Source organism: Mauremys reevesii, linkage group 4 (genome assembly GCF_016161935.1).
Source record: "Mauremys reevesii isolate NIE-2019 linkage group 4, ASM1616193v1, whole genome shotgun sequence".
NCBI lineage: Eukaryota > Metazoa > Chordata > Testudines > Geoemydidae > Mauremys > Mauremys reevesii.
Window position 1 is genome coordinate 17290017 of NC_052626.1, and position 17828 is coordinate 17307844.

A 17828-nucleotide genomic window follows, 5' to 3' on the forward strand; every position below is an offset into this window, starting at 1 on the left:
CCTGCCTTGTCCACATACTTTGAAGTGTGATGTGTCTGCCTCTCTAGTTTTGCTTGGTTTGCTGATTGCTTCTGAAGGCAGATATGAAGCCAACCTCTCCCTTGAAAGGGCCCCATTGAACAGCTGTAAAATGACAAACCTCACACATTTAGGCATTCCTTACACACCCAATACATAAGATGACACCAACTCAGCTGATTTGAGGGAGGTGTTCTGACAGCCTGGTGACATTACTTTCAGTACAGATAAGCCTGGGAGGTTATCTCAAGTGCAGCGATATCCTTTAAAAAAGTGAGGAGGAGAATCTACTTTGCACCATGTCACCATGGATAAAAACCTTTTGATGAGTGACAGCACTAGTTAGTGTGTTCCAAAATCCAATGCCTTCTAAGGGCATCTGAGCATGAAGAGATGCAGCCAGATACAAACACCAGTCAATAAAAGCAGACATAATATAGGGCCGACATTTTCAAGCACGGGTGACTAAATTTAGGCACCTACTTCTATATGTATGCACCTAAATACGTAGCCTGTTTGCCAAAGGAGCTGAGCACCTTGTGCGCCCATTGACTTAAATGAAATACAGGGGTGCCCACTCTTGTAAATGTCAGGCCACTTTTAAGTAGCTGCCTAAATGTGGGTATTTGGTTTTAAAAATATTATGTTGGCTTTTGCACTACTTTTACTCTTGGGCATATGTTGCTAAACTTGGATCCCTGTGCAAACTCTTCCAGAACATGGAGAGTTTTGATTTCCCAGAGGTCTGGTTCAGGCGCATCTTCAGTCATTTTTATATTGCTCATTAGAGCCAAGAATTATTATCTGCTGCAAATAAACAGAATTTAGCTGGCAACATTTGTTTAGCTTAAGTGTGGGGATTTGTAGTCTCATGTCAAGCATTTAGCCAAATCTCTCTGAGTGAGGCCATTTAGTGGCCCATTCCTTCCACCCACAAAAACTCCATTTGGGCATTCTGAGTGTCTAAGGAATCAAAGATCTGGTCCACCAATGTAGCCATTCCTGGAGTAAATATCCTGTTGTTTATGACCTCACAATATAAGCCAATGTTGATTGGCCAAAACTGACATCGCTCCTAGAATACTGTCTTTAAAAGTGCCACATGCAGGAGAATGCCATAAAAAGACTATTCTCCTCTCTTCCTGCTCCTTTCGGTGTGTGGAGTAGCAGTATGTAATTTATGGAGCTAGGTAAGTGCTGGCAGCCAACTCCATACTTCTGTCCCTTTATCATATCCTGTTGTTGCTCTCCAGTGAAAAATACCAGTAGACATTCAAGGTTATTTCCGTTTCATGGTATACTGAGATTGCAGTCTGATTACATCGACACCACTTAGAGGTTTCCTGCTGTGCTCTAGCTTTACTGCTCTTGCATCGTGGATTTCTCTTTAGAGACCATATAGCATTAAGGCTGGAAAATTTGGTTGAAATAGTCCTGTATTTTCTGACCAGGCTTTGACTTTTTTCCAGCTTCTTGTTTTTGTTTTTGCTATCTTCTGGCTGATACTTAAATTGAATTGCCCAGACTGTCTGCTCCTCAGATGTTTTAGTTCATGTGCTTGACAGACATTTGATACTAAATAGAATCAAACTCTTTACCAAGAACAGGATTCAAAAAAGGCATTTATATGAACAGCCAGAGCTATAATAGCAAGAATTCTAACACACCATGTGCACACATGAGTTTTGGAAGGGTTACAAAACTCTCATACTTCAGGGTATAAGCCAAAGCCAATCTATCTCTAAAATAGGTTAGGAAGTAAGTTTCCCCTTGGGCTAGCTATTTCATGACTGTTTCTGCAGAATTTCTTGCATTTCTCTAAGAAACATCTGGCTTAGGTGGTGCATGAGTCTGATTTGGACAAAGGGAACTGGATTAGCTGAATCACAGCTCTGATCTGGTTTGGCTGTTCTTAATTCTTTTTATATTCTGGACTGTAAACAGTATGGACTGAAGCTTTGGCTCTCCTTCTGTCTTAAAATGCATGAAAGGGATTAGGATCCAACTTGTTCTCCATTCTGAATACTTGTTCTTCAACTGCATGTTAAGCTTAGCTAATATTGAGAACATAAGAATGACCGTAGTGGGTCAGGCCAACGGTCCATCTAGCCCAGTGTCCTGTTTTCTGACAGCGGCCAGTGCCAGATGCTTCAGAGGACAATCAGAGAACAGGGCAATTATTGAGTGATCCATCCCCTGTCATCCACTACCAGCTTCTGGCAGTCAGAGGCTTAGGAACACCCAAAGTATAGGGTTGTGTCCCTGACCATCTGACTATTGATGGACCTATCCTCCATGAATTTATCTAATTCTTTTTTAATCCAGTTATGCTTTTGACCTTCACAACATCCCATCACAATGAGTTCCACAGGTTGACTGTGTTTTGTGAAGAAGTACTTGTTTGTTTTGTGTTAAACCTGCTGCCTATTAATTTCATCAGGTGACCCCAGGTTTTTGTGTTATGTAAGGAGGTAAATAATACTTCCTTATTCATTTTCTCCACATGCCTTATGACTTTATAGAGCTCTGTCATATCCTTCCTTCTTCACCTCTCTTCTAAGTTGAGCAGTGCCAATCCTTCTAATCTCGCCAGGGCTGGAGCACCCACAGAGAAAAATTAGTAGGTGCTTAGCACCCACCGGCAGCCAAACTCCCCACTCTCCCCTCCACTCTCCCCCACCAGCAACCTCACTGATGACTCCTCCCTCTTCCTCCCAGCACCTCCCTCCTGCCGTGAACAGCTGTTTCACGGTGTTCAGGTCAGCTCTGGGAGGGAGAGGTGGGGGCTTGGGAGAAGGGGTGGAGTGGGGGCAGGGTCAGAGCAGGAGTGGGATGGGGTGGGGGCTTCGGGGAAGATGTGGAGTGGGGGAGGGACTTGGGCAGGGGGGGTTGAGCATCCACAGGGTAAGTTGGCGCCTATGTGCTCTTCTATGAACTTTTTTCCAATTCTAATGTACCTTTTGTAAGATAGGATGACCGGAACTGCATGCATTATTCAAGGTGTGGGCATACCATGGATTTACATAGTGGTATTATGAAATTTTCTGTCTGTCTATCCCTTTCCTAATGGTTCCTAATATTGTTAGCTTTCTTGACTGCTGCTGCACATTGAGTGTACATTTTCAGAGAACTATCCATGATAGTTTTTCCAGTCTCTGGAAAAATCATGGAGCAGGTCCTCAAGGAATCAATTTTGAAACATTTAGAGGAGAGGAAAGTGATCAGGAACAGTCAGTATGGATTCACCAAGGGCAAGTCATGCCTGACTAACCTAATTGCCTTCTATGATGAGATAACTGGCTCTGTGCATGAGGGGAAAGCAGTGGACGTATTATTCCTTGACTTTAGCAAAGCTTTTGATATGGTCTCCCACGATATTCTTGCCAGCAAGTTAAAGTAGTATGGGCTGGATGAATTAACTATAAGGTGGATAGAAAGCTGGCTAGATCAACGGGTCGTGATCAATGGCTCCATGTCTAGTTGGCAGCCTGTATCAAGCGGGGTGTCCCAAAGGTAGTCCTGGGGTCGGTTTTGTTCAATATCTTCATTAATGATCTGGAGGATGGTGTGGACTGCACCCTCAGCAAGTTTGCAGATGACACTAAACTGGGAGGAGTAGTAGATAGGCTGGAGGGTAGGGATAGGATACAGAGGGACCTAGACCAAAAGAAATCTGATGAGGTTTACCAAGGACAAGTACAGAGTCCTGCACTTAGGATGGAAGAATCCCATGCATTGCTAGAGACTAGGGACCAAGTGGCTAGGCAGCACTTCTGCAGAAAAGGACCTAGGGTTTACAGTGGATGAGAAGCTGGATATGAATCAACAGTGTGCCCTTGTTGCCAAGAAGGCTAATGGCATTTTGGGCTGTGTAAGTAGGGGCATTGCCAGCAGCTCGAGGGATGTGATCATTCCCCTCTATTACACATTGGTGAGGCCTCATCTGGAGTACTGTGTCCAGTTTTGGGCACCACACTACAAGAAGGATGTGGAAAAATTGGAGAGAGATCAGTGGAGGGCAACAAAAATGATTAGGGGGCTGGAACACATGACTTATGAAGAGAGGCTGAGGGAACTGGGATTATTTAGTCTGCAGAAGAGAAGAATGAGGGGGGATTTGATAGCTGCTTTCAACTACCTGAAAGGGGGTTCCAAAGAGGATGGATCTAGACTGTTCTCAGTGGTAGCAGATGACAGAACAAGGAGTAATAGTCTCAAGTTGCAGTGGGGAAGGTTTAGCTTAGATATTTGGAAAAACTTTTTGACTAGGAAGGTGGTGAAGCACTGGACTGTGTTACCTAGGGAGGTGGTGGAATCTCCTTCCTTAGAGGTTTTTAAGGTCAGGCTTGACAAAGCCCTGGCTGGGATGATTTAGTTGGGGATTGGTCCTGCTTTGTGCAGGGGGTTGGACTAGATGACCTCCTGAGGTCCCTTCCACCCCTGATAGTCTATGATTCTCTGATACTGTAAACCTTCTGCCCGTCTGAGTGAGTGGACAGCAACAAGGGCTGCGTTCAGTATCTAGGGCAGGTCTGCACAACATACGACGGCCTGCGGAGCCTCACTGTGTGGCCCGTGGGGGGATTCTAAATCCCCCACACACGGTGCTCTGTGGGCAGCCCAGAGCCCTTTGAATCCCGGCCGCGGCAGGGAATCAAAGGGCTCTGTGCTGCCCGCGGGGGCAGGGAGCCCAGAGCCCTTTAAATCCCAGCCGCAGCCAGGAGTCAGAGGGCTCTGCGCTGCCCGCAGGGGCAGGGAGCCCAGAGCCCTTTAAATCCCAGCACGGCCGGAAATCAGAAGGCTCTGGGCTGCCCGCAGAGATTCCCAGCCGTGGCTGGGATTTAAAGGGCTCAGGGCTCCCTGCGGCTGCCTGCAGCCCAGAGCCGTTTGAATCCCAGCCCGCGGCCGCTGATTGTCCCCTCCCTGGACCCCTTCCCCTAACTGCCCCCCAGGACTCCCACCCCCTATCTAAGCACCATTGGTCCTTGTCCCCCGATTGCCCCCTCCCGAGACCCCTGCCCCTAACTGCCCCTTGGGACCCCAGCCCCTATCTAAGCCTCCCTTCTCCTTGTCCCCAACTGCCCCCTCCTGAGACCCCCAACTTCCCCAGGACCCCACCCTCTACCTGTCGCCTGATAAACCCCTGGGACTCCCATGCCTATCCTACTTCGGCCTGTCCCCTGACTGCCCCCCTGAACCTCTGCCCCATCCAACAACCCCTGCTCCCTGGCCCTTGACTGCCCCCCGGAACCCCCTACCCCTTCTCCAACCCCCAGCCCCCTTACCGTGCCACTCAGACCAGCGTGTCTGGCTCCGTGCAGCTCCAGACAGTTGCTGCCATGCTCCCCGTGGAGCCCACAGCCCCCTCCCAGCACCTGCCTTCCAGATTTGAACACCTCAAAATTCAGGAGTGCTCAAGCTCAGTTTGGGCAGCTGTTACTTCATTTCTCCCAAATCAAATATACTGATCCACTGTAACTTGCTGTAGAAAAAGTAGGATAAAATTGAGCAAGAAATGCTTATTAGGACTGGAATTGCTATTTTCAACAGCCATTGCCTTTTTGTTTGTTTAAAAGGAAGACAGTGATATTGCATTGGCAAATTCCCCATAGAAAGAAAGAGTGGAACAAAAGAATAATAAAGGCACCTCAACTTTTCCTCATTTATGGAGGACGGTCTTATAATATGCATCCAGATATCCCCCAATCACACAAGCTGAAAATTGTTCCACTTTACTGCAGCTCTGTAACCATATGGGAACCAATCCTGTCTGTGTTTTGTGCACATCCACAATTCCTGCTGAATGACCCGCTCTGGGAGCGAGTTACCAGTGACCCAGGGCTGGGGCAGCAGGAGGTGGGGGGGGGCACGGGTGGGGGGGGGCCACGGGCTGGGGCAGCAGCGGGATGGGGGGAGGGCACTGGTGGGGAGGAAAGGGGGAAGCCCAGCACTGGGGCTGCAGGGGGTGTGTGTGGGTGGGGGGAGAGCCCAGGACTGGGGCAGCAGGATGGGGGGCGGCCAAATTTTTTTTTTTTGCTTGGGGCAGCAAAAAACCTAGAGCCAGCCCTGCCGGGTTCCCCCAGCCGCCGGAGCCCCGAGCCCTTTAATTTGACCCTGAGGGCTCCCAGCCACCTCTTTAGCTGGGAGCCCCTGGTTGATTTAAAATAAAGTATCACCTCCCCACCCCCAACCTTCCGTTTTGGCCCACAGCTGTTTTGGTGGGGGCGGTGCTGGGGAAGGAGGGTTTGTTTCCACGGGGCTGGGCGGCCCTGGGGCGGGTGTTTCCACGGGGCTGGGAGGTTTCGGCCCTCAGCTGTTTTCTTTGGAGGAATGTGGCCCTCACCGCTTTACGAGTTGTGCAGGCCTGATCTAGGGGTTCCATTTCAATAACACAATGCAAAACCGGCTCGCGCTCCCACCCCGTGACCTGGGACAATTACATACCACCCCCTGGGCACCTCTAAGAGGCAACACTTCCCCTCTCACAAGCACGGAGTCTGAGTATAGCAAAATCCTTTTAATAAAGGAGGGAAACAATGTGGCATTATGTTGGGGAAACACCACAAACAGGATTCATAACACAAACCATGAACAAAAGACCCACCCCAAGTAAGTTTGGCAGTATCTTTTTTCCCTCAAGGTCTTAAGTCCAACACCCCTAAAGATCACCCCAAAGTCCCAAAAGTCCAACACCCCAAAAGTCTCTGTCGCTGGTCAGTGCAGCCCCAGACTTCAAAAGTTTATCTGCAGAGTTTTACCTGCCCCCCAGCCTGGGTGGAAATGGGGGGAAGGGGTGCACGGGCTGTTAAGGGGCACCTTGTGTGGTCCGAGGCCAACTGCCCTGCCTCTCCGTGGGGTTCTGCAGCAGCCTTCACCAGGAGCCACTCCACACCACCAGTCATCCTATGAGCCGCTCCAGCATCCCACAAACTGCTCCACTCAGCTCTGCTCCACTTCACTCCACTCACCATCCTGTGGGCCGCTCCAACCATCCCACAAAATGCTCCTCTCTACCAGCCACTTAGCAATATATCTTCAGGCTCCCCCACTAGTTAACAAAGCACTCAGTGATCTCAGCTCTTGAGCGATTTCAGCTCATAGTAGGGGAGCCCCAGTCCTGGTCCACCATTGGCCCAAAGTGAATTCAGCACAGCAGCCTGTAACTAGACTCTTAATGGAATCAAAATCAGTACTGCTGTTTAACAGTGGAGAGAGGAGACAGTACAATTGGTATTTCAGGCCCTAAAAGCGGGCCCATACTATCAAGTACAAATATCTGTACCCAGCTTCTCTCAATTCACTAGGTTTTGGAACCCATGTCCCCTGTCTAGCGAGTGCTACTTGGTTGAGGGTGAGTCCCTCTGTCATAAAACAGTTCCACTGGCCTTGAATCAGGGTAACAACACTTCATTCTTCCTGCCTCAATAACAGAGAAACTGGAGATCCCACAGCAGCCAAAGTGACCATTTGGGCAGCTGTGGGCTCATGCTAGATGGGGTGGGTGCGCCTGTGCAAACAAGATCAGCCCCTGAAATTCTTTTCCACACTCACCACAATTCACCACCAGATGTCAGGGTAGAGCTCATCCTGACTCTGGTTACAATACCAAGATCTTTCTTGAGAGCTAACAGCTAATTTAGGCCCCATCATTGGGTATGTACAGTTGGGATTGTGTTTTCCAGTGTGTACTACCTTGCATTTATCAACACTGAATTTTATCTGCCATTTTGTTGCCCAGTAACCTAGTTTTGTGAAATCCCTTTGTAACTCTTCGCAGCCTTTTTTAACTTAACTATCTTGAATAATTCTGTATCATCAGCAAACTTTGCTACCTCACTGTTTACCCTTTTTCTCGATGATTTATGAACAGCCCAGGTTCCAGTACAGATAATTGGGGGACCTTGCTATTTACATCACTCCACTTTGTAAACTGACCATTTTTTCCTACCCTTTGTTTCCTAATTTCTAACCAGTTCTGATCAATCAGAGGACCTTCCCTCTTATCCCAGGACTGTTTCCTTTGCTTAAGAGCCTTTGGTGAGGGACCTTGCCAAAGGCTTTCTGAAAGTATAAGTACACAATAGCCATTGGTTCACCCTTGTCCACATGCTTGCTGACCCGTTCAAAGGCACCTAATAGATTGGTGAGGCATGATTTCCCTTTACTAAAGTCATGTTGAATCTTCCCCAACAAATCATGTTAATCTCTTTCTGATAATTCTGTTCTTTACTCTAGTTTCAACCAGTTTGCCTGGTACTAAAGTTAGATTTACTGGCCTGTAACAGCCAGTGTCATAGGTCAGCTGGCTTTTAAGGGAGTCATGCGTTCAGCCCCACCTGTAACTAGTTTACCTCTCAGACTAGCGGTCAGGTGATGGAAGGAATCATGTGACTAGGATCTAGACTTGTTGGGAGGAAAGCATGTGACTAGGCACCAGGCCCTCATCTAGGGGAGGACTAAGAACCTTGCACCAAGGACTGGGATCCAGCAGGAAATATGCTGTTGTTTAAATGTTCTTCTGTTAACAAACCAGATTCTCACAAGGGGAGAGGTATAGTGAAAACATCTGCAATATGGAGTTTGATTCGCTGGGGGAAAGGACATCCACGGCAAGGGAAGCCAGATTGGGTAAGCGCTACTGCAGAAAGTAACCCAAAGGCATTATCAACTGCTACTAGCAATTGTAACTAATACAGTATAAATTTATGGCTGTTCTCAGCACATGTATGCAGATGTCTAGAGATGGGGAATTCAACTCTATTTCAGGTTGTACTGTCCACCATAAACCTCTATAGATCCAAGTCTCATTTACACTGCTCTGGAAAAATAAAGGGGCTTTAAAGAGGGGAAGGAGAGCAAATCAACATAGTGCCTTAGTGTGGAGATAAGAATCAAACCCTACAGTTCTCTCCTTTCACCGCTGTCTCAGTGAAAGCATGCACAGTATGTGCCCTGTGAGTTCTACTTCGGATTCTTCTTTTAACTTCAGAGTCATTGGACAACTTCTCTAAAGAAGGCAATTGCCCTGCTTTTTCCTAGGTAGTTTGAATAAAGCTAGTCTTTCATAGTCATTGTAGCTCTGTTAGAACGAAACAGTTGACTTAAAGTTTGATTTGAATTTTCTACAAGTTTGGAATGTTTTTTTACAAAATTGATTTTGAAATGTGTCCTAAACCCGGTTATATTTTGCTAGATTAATTGTAGGTTTATTATTTACTTGATGTTTAAATGTGTATATTTCAGAAGATCAAAATTAGGGGTAAATATAGTTGTAAAGAACAATATTGCCTAGATTTTAGTGGGGCTTATGGTAGAAATCTCCTAATAGATGTTGCTGAAGTTGTAATTCATTTTCTTCTTTACATATATACTTGAGACTCTTGAGATACATTTTCAGATTCCACCGGAGCCTTTCTCCATCAGATTACCAAATTAAAGGTGTGAAACTCCAAGCTACCCTGGGGTGATGAGACAAACTTTGCTCTCTGGGAAAATGAATTAACTTACTGGAATTCCAGATATGAGGGCCCAGATCACCAAGTGATAAATCAGTGTAGCTCTGTTGAGCTCAGTGATGCTGGGCTGGTTTACAGTAGGGTGACCCTCTGTCCCAATTTTATAGGGACAATCCTGATTTTTGGGTCTTTTTCTTATATAGGCTCCTATTACCCCCTTTCCCCAACCCCTGTCCCGATTTTTCACACTTGCTGTCTGGTCACCCTAGTTTACACTGACTGACAATCCGGCCCTGTGAATGAGAATCTTGACATTGATTCTTACTTTGAATGTTGACAGCAGGTTTTTCCATACGGCACAGTAACCAAAAGCCGCTTACCATAATCAAACTTAAGGGCTTGTCTGTTGGGCTATTTTTCTCTGCTGCTATTCAAATTTTAATGGATATTGAACATTTGCATCTAAACCAAATGTACTCTGATGGTAACAGGAGATTTGGAAACCTTAACTCCAGTGTCAGTTCTACAAGGGGGATACAGCGTGATATTCTGGTAGTGATCTTCCCATGTGGGCTTGTGTTTAGAGAATGGCTGTTATCTCTTCCACTATAAATACCTGTAATTTATTACGCTTGATTGTCAAGGTTCACCTGTTGGGCTCCTTTACTACCCTAGCAACTCCTTTGAAGGGATTATTTTGGGTTTACAGCCGTGTCAATGAAAAAAATCTGCCCCTTGATCTTGTTTCGCTTTCCTAACACCGCTAATTATTAGAGATACTGTCAGGAAGCCTAATCTTCTGTAAGAGATTTCAACAATAATGTTGAGTACGTTGTTGTGTCTTCTGTACTATTTCCATCTCCTGTGCATTTCCTTTCTCTAGAGAGAAAGGGGTTTGGAGTAACACTCTGCAGTAGATAACAAGGTGGTGGTGAGTGAAGAAAGGAACAGTGTTTTCTACAGCTCTGTCCTGTGAATAGCCCTTGAAAAACAGCACCAGAAGGAGATGCAAATACACGTTGATAAAGAGGGTTGCCAACTGATGGGTCCGATTCTGTTCTCACTGACGTTGATGGTAAAACTCCCATTGACTTCCATTTATTATTTGTTTCTGCACATGCATCTTGGAGACTTTTATCTACCATGTCGCGAGCCCAACTGAGACAGCTTAGGAAGAGTAAGTAAGTTTGTACACGGTGCCTTACAAACCACGGTCACTAAAGACAGAAACATAAAGCCCCTTTCACGTGGGCAGAGGAGTTACAACCAAGGTCTGCTGAGCCCTGCTCCAGTCCAAAGCAGCTGGAAGCAAGACTGGGTGTAGTGCTGTCCTCAGAGGCTATAGCTCCTGTACCACTACCCTTCCTCTCCCATGTAGGTGGGAGTTCCCAGAGGAGTGGTGTCATGGCTGGAACGCTGCTGCACTCAGGTAAGCCCTGCTGAAGTCTGCTGAATGACATCTTGGGGCTAGATGGTTTAGAGCAGCCCTGGAGCTGCCCTAAACTATGTTGGGGACAAACTTGCCCCAGGATTCCAGAAACCACCCCTCAACATCAGCTGCACCCATAGGATGGTGGCCATAGTTGACAGTGGAGGCAATTGTCTGCTTGTTTATGTGCATGAATAGCCCCATTTCTGGTGCCATCTTAAAAACAAAACTGCCAGGAACCCACCATATGTGACTGTGTCTATTCAAAACCATCTGTCATCCATCGGTAAGGCAGAAGGCTAACTAGCCCCTAAACATGCTTCCGTGCAGGGATCTCACCAGATTTGCCCATGTGTCTTTTTCTGGGTGACAGAAGAAGAACCCAAAATTGCATTTAAATATCTCCATGTTTTTATACTGCCCCTTTAATGTTGTATGCCCCGAGCTGACCGAAACAGCCCTTGCAATGTGGCTGTTTAATGCCCTGTCACCTAGACCGTTTGTAAAGCGCTGTGTAAATTAAGCAGAGAAAGAGGAAGCATTTTGTTTTGGCTCCTCCAGGGAGGCCAAGTAAATAGTTAAGTAGAAATACAGTAATAGACTTTGGGGGACAAAGTAACGATTCAGTTGAAGGTGCTTGGGGAAATGTTGTTCCAGAACTGAGGACTGGGAGACTGAGTAACAATGGCTTCAGTTTATGTTGAGCTTCACACGCTTTATGATCTGCTGCCAAGATCAACCCGAGTGAGAGGAACTGAAAAATAACACAAATCTTGTGGCAGCAGAGATACCCGGCAGCATATCCTGCTCCCTGTAAATATGCCTGGGAGTTAAGAGAGAAATATTGGCACTATTGTGATGAAGTTAGATTTAAAAATAGAAAGAGAATCGTAGTTTTGGGGGTGATTAAAAATTGTGCTCCAGTTGTGCTGCTTTCTAATGCAGGTCTGGAAAGAAAATACTTTATGGGTTTGTAGGTGCATAGAGAAGCATTTTGCTCATCTGTTAAAATGTGAGTGCTCTGCCTTATCTCCATTTTCATTGTGATAATGCTGCTCTGGTTACTCTGAGAAGTGTCGATGGGTTTTACACACCATCTATTGCTGTACACAAATATCTGCAGCACTGTACTAGCTTTTCTATTGCTATATATTCGGTGGAAGGCTAGCTAGGGCCCTGAGCCTGCAAACATTTGCACACATTGCTTAGCTTTATGTCCTGTGAGCAGTTCCAGTGACATCAGTTGATGTGCTCAGAGTGAGCGAAGTTAAGCACATGCCCCAATTCTTTGTAGGATGGAGACCAGGCAGTTTTCAGAGAGCTTGCCTGGCAGTTAAGTCTAGTGGAAGCAAATTGTCTCCAGAGATGCTTTGCCCATGGAAGCTGCGCTGTTGTGATCCAATTTCAGCTGCTGCTAAATTTACTTCTAGTTCTGTTCTTGAGGGCCATGTTTTTGATGCGGTGTGGTTCAGTAATTAATCTGTTGGAGTCCACTTGTTTAATTCTGTCCATCAAATTAGCATGATAGGCACATTTCTATAAATAAATATGGATACATTTAAATAAAATGCTGATCCAGGGATGCAGACATCTTGCTGCACTGAGGGTCCAGGGCTGTCCCTTTCTCTCTGAGTCTGGGTCTCCTGGAAGCGAGCATCATCCCGCTCCGGATAGCAAGAGGATTTGGAAAGGGAGCTATTGGGGATGTGACCTCCAGGAGCAGCTCAGCACATCGCTCAGTGGCACTCTCTGCATACACCAGCATGTCAAGGATGACAGGGATATTTTAGGGCCTGAGAGACTACTGAGGCCCCCAGGCCATTCTTAGGGAAGCTCAGGCCATGGCCTGGTGTCTGGGATGGGCAGGAAACACTGCAAATCAGGGCTGTCCCTGGCGGGGGTGTCCCCAGGGCGGAAGTGACGAATCCGTCATTTCCAGGACCGACCGTGCTGGGCAGTTGTGCCTGCCCGCAGGGCCTGGAGCAGTCGCCCCAATTTGCCGTACCTTAGGGATGGCTCTGCCCGGGGCAGCACAGTCAATGGGTCCCCGAGAAAGGTCTGCCTGATGTTTGGACGGTGCTACGCCTGCACTGGCTGGTGCCCAGTGAGCTGCTGGGTGTGCCACTGGGCGTGCTCTTCTGGCACGGCCAGGGCTTCCACGTGCCCGCCCGGCTGCCTTCGCCACCAGTGGTACCACCGTGTGTGTGCTTAAGAACCTTGCAGCCCACCAGGGCAATTAAAAGGACCCGGGGCTCCCGGCTGTTGCTACCGCTACTGTGGCAGCAGCCAGGAACCCCTGGGCCCTTTTTAAATCACCCAGGCTCCTGGGCAATTGCTCCCTTTGTCCTCCCCCCATCAGTGGGCCTGTCCTCCTCCACTTCTGGATTTTCAAGCACTTTATATTGGGGTACAGGGGACTGCAGGTGTGTACTCTATGTTGGAATTCCCCATGATTTGGCTTCACACCACCTCAACACAAGGCAATGTGTATTAGACATAATCTGTCTCCTGAGCTTTTGTTCAGAGGTTCCTGTACTTCATTCAAACTGTATGAAATGAAAGATTAGGCTTGATCTTGCTTGGGGGAATGCAGAGCTGGTGCTGGGGACTTTCTGTCGAGGTGGTGAAGTTGTCCTTCAATCAGGCAATGCTAAACTATCACGGGGAAAAAAATTCAAAAATGGAAGTTTCCTCCCTCCCTCCCATGATGGCTTTGAATTGGTTGGTTGTTGAGCAGGTATTGGGGGTTGATGGGCTTGCCAGGTTCCTATTGCTTGTGGCAGTTTAATGGAAGCTCCTCTGCCTTGTGTTCTCATGGGTTTGGTGAACCAAAACTGCTTACTAGATTAGTAAGTCAACAGCTCTCCGCTGGGTCTGAGACACAGAGTGAACCTGTACCAGCGCCAGTGAAATGCAATTGTTGTCTGTTTGGATTTGCAAAGTGCCCATCTTGGGGGTAGGTGATTGTCTCGAGCCCAACAGACTTGCTTGGCAACTTCTAACCTTTCAGGTTTTGGAAAGTGGAAGCCTGGTGGAATGCAATTCCTTTCCTTCCACTCTGATCCCTGAGTGAGGAGGTGGCTTGTCTGCTCCTTGGGCCTTCAGGTGGACTGTGGGCCTCAGAAGTGCCTTGCACAATTACCATGGAAGCCCAAAGCCACTGAGCGGGCCCTGAAGATCCTGGGAGGTGGACAAGGGCAATCACTTAGTCGACCAATAGCAGCAACCTAACAAACAAATGAGCTAACATCACAATTTCACCAGTGCCAGGCCACTGATGGCTTTAAACAGCCCTCCCAACACACGCCTCGATGGAAACTGGTCAGCCCTTGAGGAACCACTTTCTGTATTTGGTAAATCAACACCACTCAGTGATGCATAGGGAGAGATCCACTCACATAGAAGTAGAAAAGTTCAGCTGATTTAAATAAACATAGCCCACTTCATTTCTGTCTGCAAGCTAACTAAATCCAGGGCTTTCCCCCAGGACTCCAAATACAACTTGATCCTCATGGATAAACTGCAAGAACCAGAGATTCATAATTTTTTTTTCTTTTAAGGTCAGAAGGGACCATTAGCTCATCTGATCTAACGCAGGCCATTGAATTTCACACTGTTGAATCCAAGAACTAATTTTTCGCTAAAGCCTATCTGCCAGAAATGCATCCCGTCTTCATCTGAAAATTTCAAAACGTAGTGAATCCACCACTTCCCTTAGTAGTTTGTTCCAATGGCTAATCATCCTCACCGTTTAAAAACTTGTGCCTTATTTCTAATTTGTCTTGTGTTAACTTCCAGCCACTGTTGCTTCTCATGCCTTCTTCTGCTAGGTTAAAGACCCCTTCAGTAACTGGTATTTTTCTCCCCATTAAGGTACTTGTACAGCATAATCAACTCACCACTCAATCTTCTCTTTTGATACACTAAACAGCTTGAGCTCCTTCAGTCTCTCGCTGTAAGGCATTTTTTTCAGCCCTTGAATCATTTTTGTGGCTCTTAGATACGTCACAGATAACGTACATTCCTGGTACTAAGCATCAAAAATCTGGTTTGCTTCCCACGCAAAATTCCCTGAGCTGCGGAAGTTTATCCTTGGGCGGTGAAAAAAACATGAGATATGCTGTGTGCCATGGGGTGAATTTAATTAAAAGAACCAACCCCACGGTGCTGAGGCAATCCTCTCCCAAAAGATATTGGGAAAGCACCACCTCTGATTCCAGCTGTGGTCTCAAGACAAGCACCTAAGTGTCTCAACAGGAGGAAGGGAAAAACTCGGAGCTGGATCTCATACAAGTACATGGCTGTTCCAGGAGCTTGTAACCAGGGTCCTGTTCCAAAGCCCAGCTTCTCTAGAAGATAAAATCAGTGAAAGGAAGTGAGAAAAGAACAAACAGATTTTAGAAGAACCAACAAGCCTGTATGAACGCACAGCCTGCCAGCGTACCCAACTGCTGAGGGAGATGGTAATGTTTGATAAAGGAGACGAAAACACAACATGGGGGCAGTGAAACAGCTCAGGGGCCTTGTGCTGATACTGGACATGCTCGTTAGCATTCCAGAGAACAATTCCACCCGTGATACCAAGGCTAGGCCAGACAGGACATGTTTGACTATCCCGTAGAAAAGAATGCTAGGAGATTGGTGACAACCTGAGTTTTGCCTGTCTCTGTGCACAGGAGGAAGGACATAGGCTTGGAAGGTGAGAAGAGAGCAGACTTGATTAATTAAATTTGCAGCAATTAGAATGCCCTTGGGGGGAGGGTTTTAGACTGGAGGAAAACACTGCCCAAGATGAAAACTGGTTTGTTCACAAGGCTCTCAGGCCCCAGTTCAGCAAAGCATTTACACGTGTGCTTAAGTCCATTCCTAGTCAGCAAAACACTTAGGCACATGCTGAGCTTTAAGCATATGGGAGTTAAGCACTTGTCAAAAGCTGGGTGTGCTTTGCTGAGTAGGGAGGGACTGCTGAATTAGAAGCTAAATCATGGCAAAATAGTATACACAGTAATTACTCTTGGCTTCTGTGGTGTAAACCCCAGAGTTAGAAGGGATAGAGGGATGAAACTTTCTGTTCCCTCTACAGGTGTGAAGCCAACTAGGGCCAATATCATTTACAGGAATTATAAAGTTGCTTACCCAGAGTTCCACATTCTGTGTGGTGTTGCTTTATCTGGAATTTGTCTACATTCTGATTGTTACTGTGACTGCACTAGTAAAAGAGCATAGGAATTGTGCAAAATAAAGTGACTGTCTATCTGTGGTGATTGATTTTATGTTTTCTTCCAAGTTGTTAATAAAAATGTTAAATAGGGTGGGGCCAAAAACTGATCCCTGTGGGATCCCACTAGAGACACACCTGTTCAGTGATGATTCCCCATTTAAAATGACATTTTGAGACCTGTCAGTTAGCCAGCTTTTATCCATAGAACATTTTATAGTCTAGTTTTTTAATCAAAATGTCATGTGGTAACAAGTCAAATGCCTTACAGATGTCTAAAGAGATTACATCAACATGGCTACCTTTATCAACCAAAATTGTAATCTCATAAAAAAAATATCAAGTTAGTATGACAGGATGTATTTTCCATAAAACCATGTTGATTGGCATTAATTACATTACCCTCCATTTCATTCTTTGTTAATCGAGTCCGATAGTAGCCTCTCCATTACCTTGCCCGGGACTGATGTCAGATTGACAGGCCTGTAATTGCCTGGGTCATCCCATTTATCCTTTTTAAATATTGGCACATTAGTTTTCTTCAAGACTTCTGGAACTTTCCCAGTGTTCCAAGTCTTATTGAAAATCAAAATTAACAGTCCAGTGAGCTCCTCAGTCTGCAGAGACCCTAAGTGTTGTGTTTTTGCTTAGTTTCCCACCTGGAGACTCAGACCTGGGTCCAGAGTGATTTTGGGGGACTGGACAGGCCCAGACTGAACTGGCAGTGGCAGCGACAGCAGCACAGAGTTGGCTTTGCAGCAGGGCCTGTGGTGGGGTGTCCTATCCCCACCACAGGCCCACAATAGCCTGGATGCAATCAAGGAGCCCTGCCCCACCCTGGGTCTGGGATATAGAAACAGGAGGAGGAAGCTAAACAGGGGACAAGCAGCAACTCTGGCTCGTACTGGTTGCAAGCCCTAAGTCTCTAGCCTGATGTGGGCCTAGAGATTTGGTTTTCCTTACTATAAGCTTGGTTGCTCTTTCCTCAGAGCCTTGAGAAAGGGCCTTATGAACTTGGTGAAGCTGCTGCTCTCCTGACCTGGCACCTAAGGAAAAGGGAGGAAGCCTGTCTACCTCCTGAAATATAGAGGAAATTAGGAGCTCTGATGGCCAGGGTTGGTGTGGAGGCCTTCTGAAAGGGGACATGTTTGATGGCCGCCCCTTTCTCAGATCCTGCACTGGGCCAACAGAGCTGACTTCGCAGTGCCCTGACAGCTTGCAGCGATGCAGAGTAAATGTGTAGTAAGGTGTGATCAGACTAGTAGTGACAGAGCTGTTGTCACAGAGCTGGACCAGGAAGCCGCACATCACAGTGGGACATGGTGGTGTGGACATCTCTGGACTACAGCAGACAGGCAGAAAACGGTTGCCCATGGTGACCAGTGAGTCCGAGTGGAACCATGAGAGGCATTTTAGGTGGATTAGAATTGTTGTGGGACTATGAGTGCTGGACCACAACAAGCCAGACAGTTCATTAGAATTGAGGGATTAGCCACACTCCTGGCATAGGGTTTGGGTTTTGCGCATTTTATTATATGTAAATGTTTAGATGATTATGTTTCTCTTGTTTGGTTTTTCCGTTCTCCCCCCACCCCCCAAGAAAAAGCATTTGTGGTTCCAGAGTGTTTAAGAATGGAGAAGAACAACCTGCAGAGATGACCAGGGAGGTTATTTTTTAATTTCCCAGAGCTAGAAGTAAGAGTCCAGC

The 17828-nt window shown here is 46.6% G+C and overlaps 1 long non-coding RNA gene across 3 annotated transcripts in view; it reads left to right on the forward strand.

Annotated features, from left to right (window-relative positions):
- The first annotated feature begins 1090 nt into the window (after positions 1-1090).
- Positions 1091-17828, forward strand: part of LOC120404760 — a 39949-nt gene continuing 23211 nt past the window's right edge. The window contains exons 1-5 of one of the 3 annotated variants that reach the window (XR_005598160.1): positions 1091-1208; positions 8552-8646; positions 10357-10548; positions 10852-10902; positions 14463-14759. This is a non-coding gene — a long non-coding RNA (uncharacterized LOC120404760). Of the gene's footprint in view, positions 1209-8551; positions 8647-10356; positions 10651-10851; positions 10903-14462; positions 14760-17828 lie in introns of those variants that run through there. The other 2 variants (XR_005598159.1, XR_005598158.1) reach the window with 2 other exon arrangements.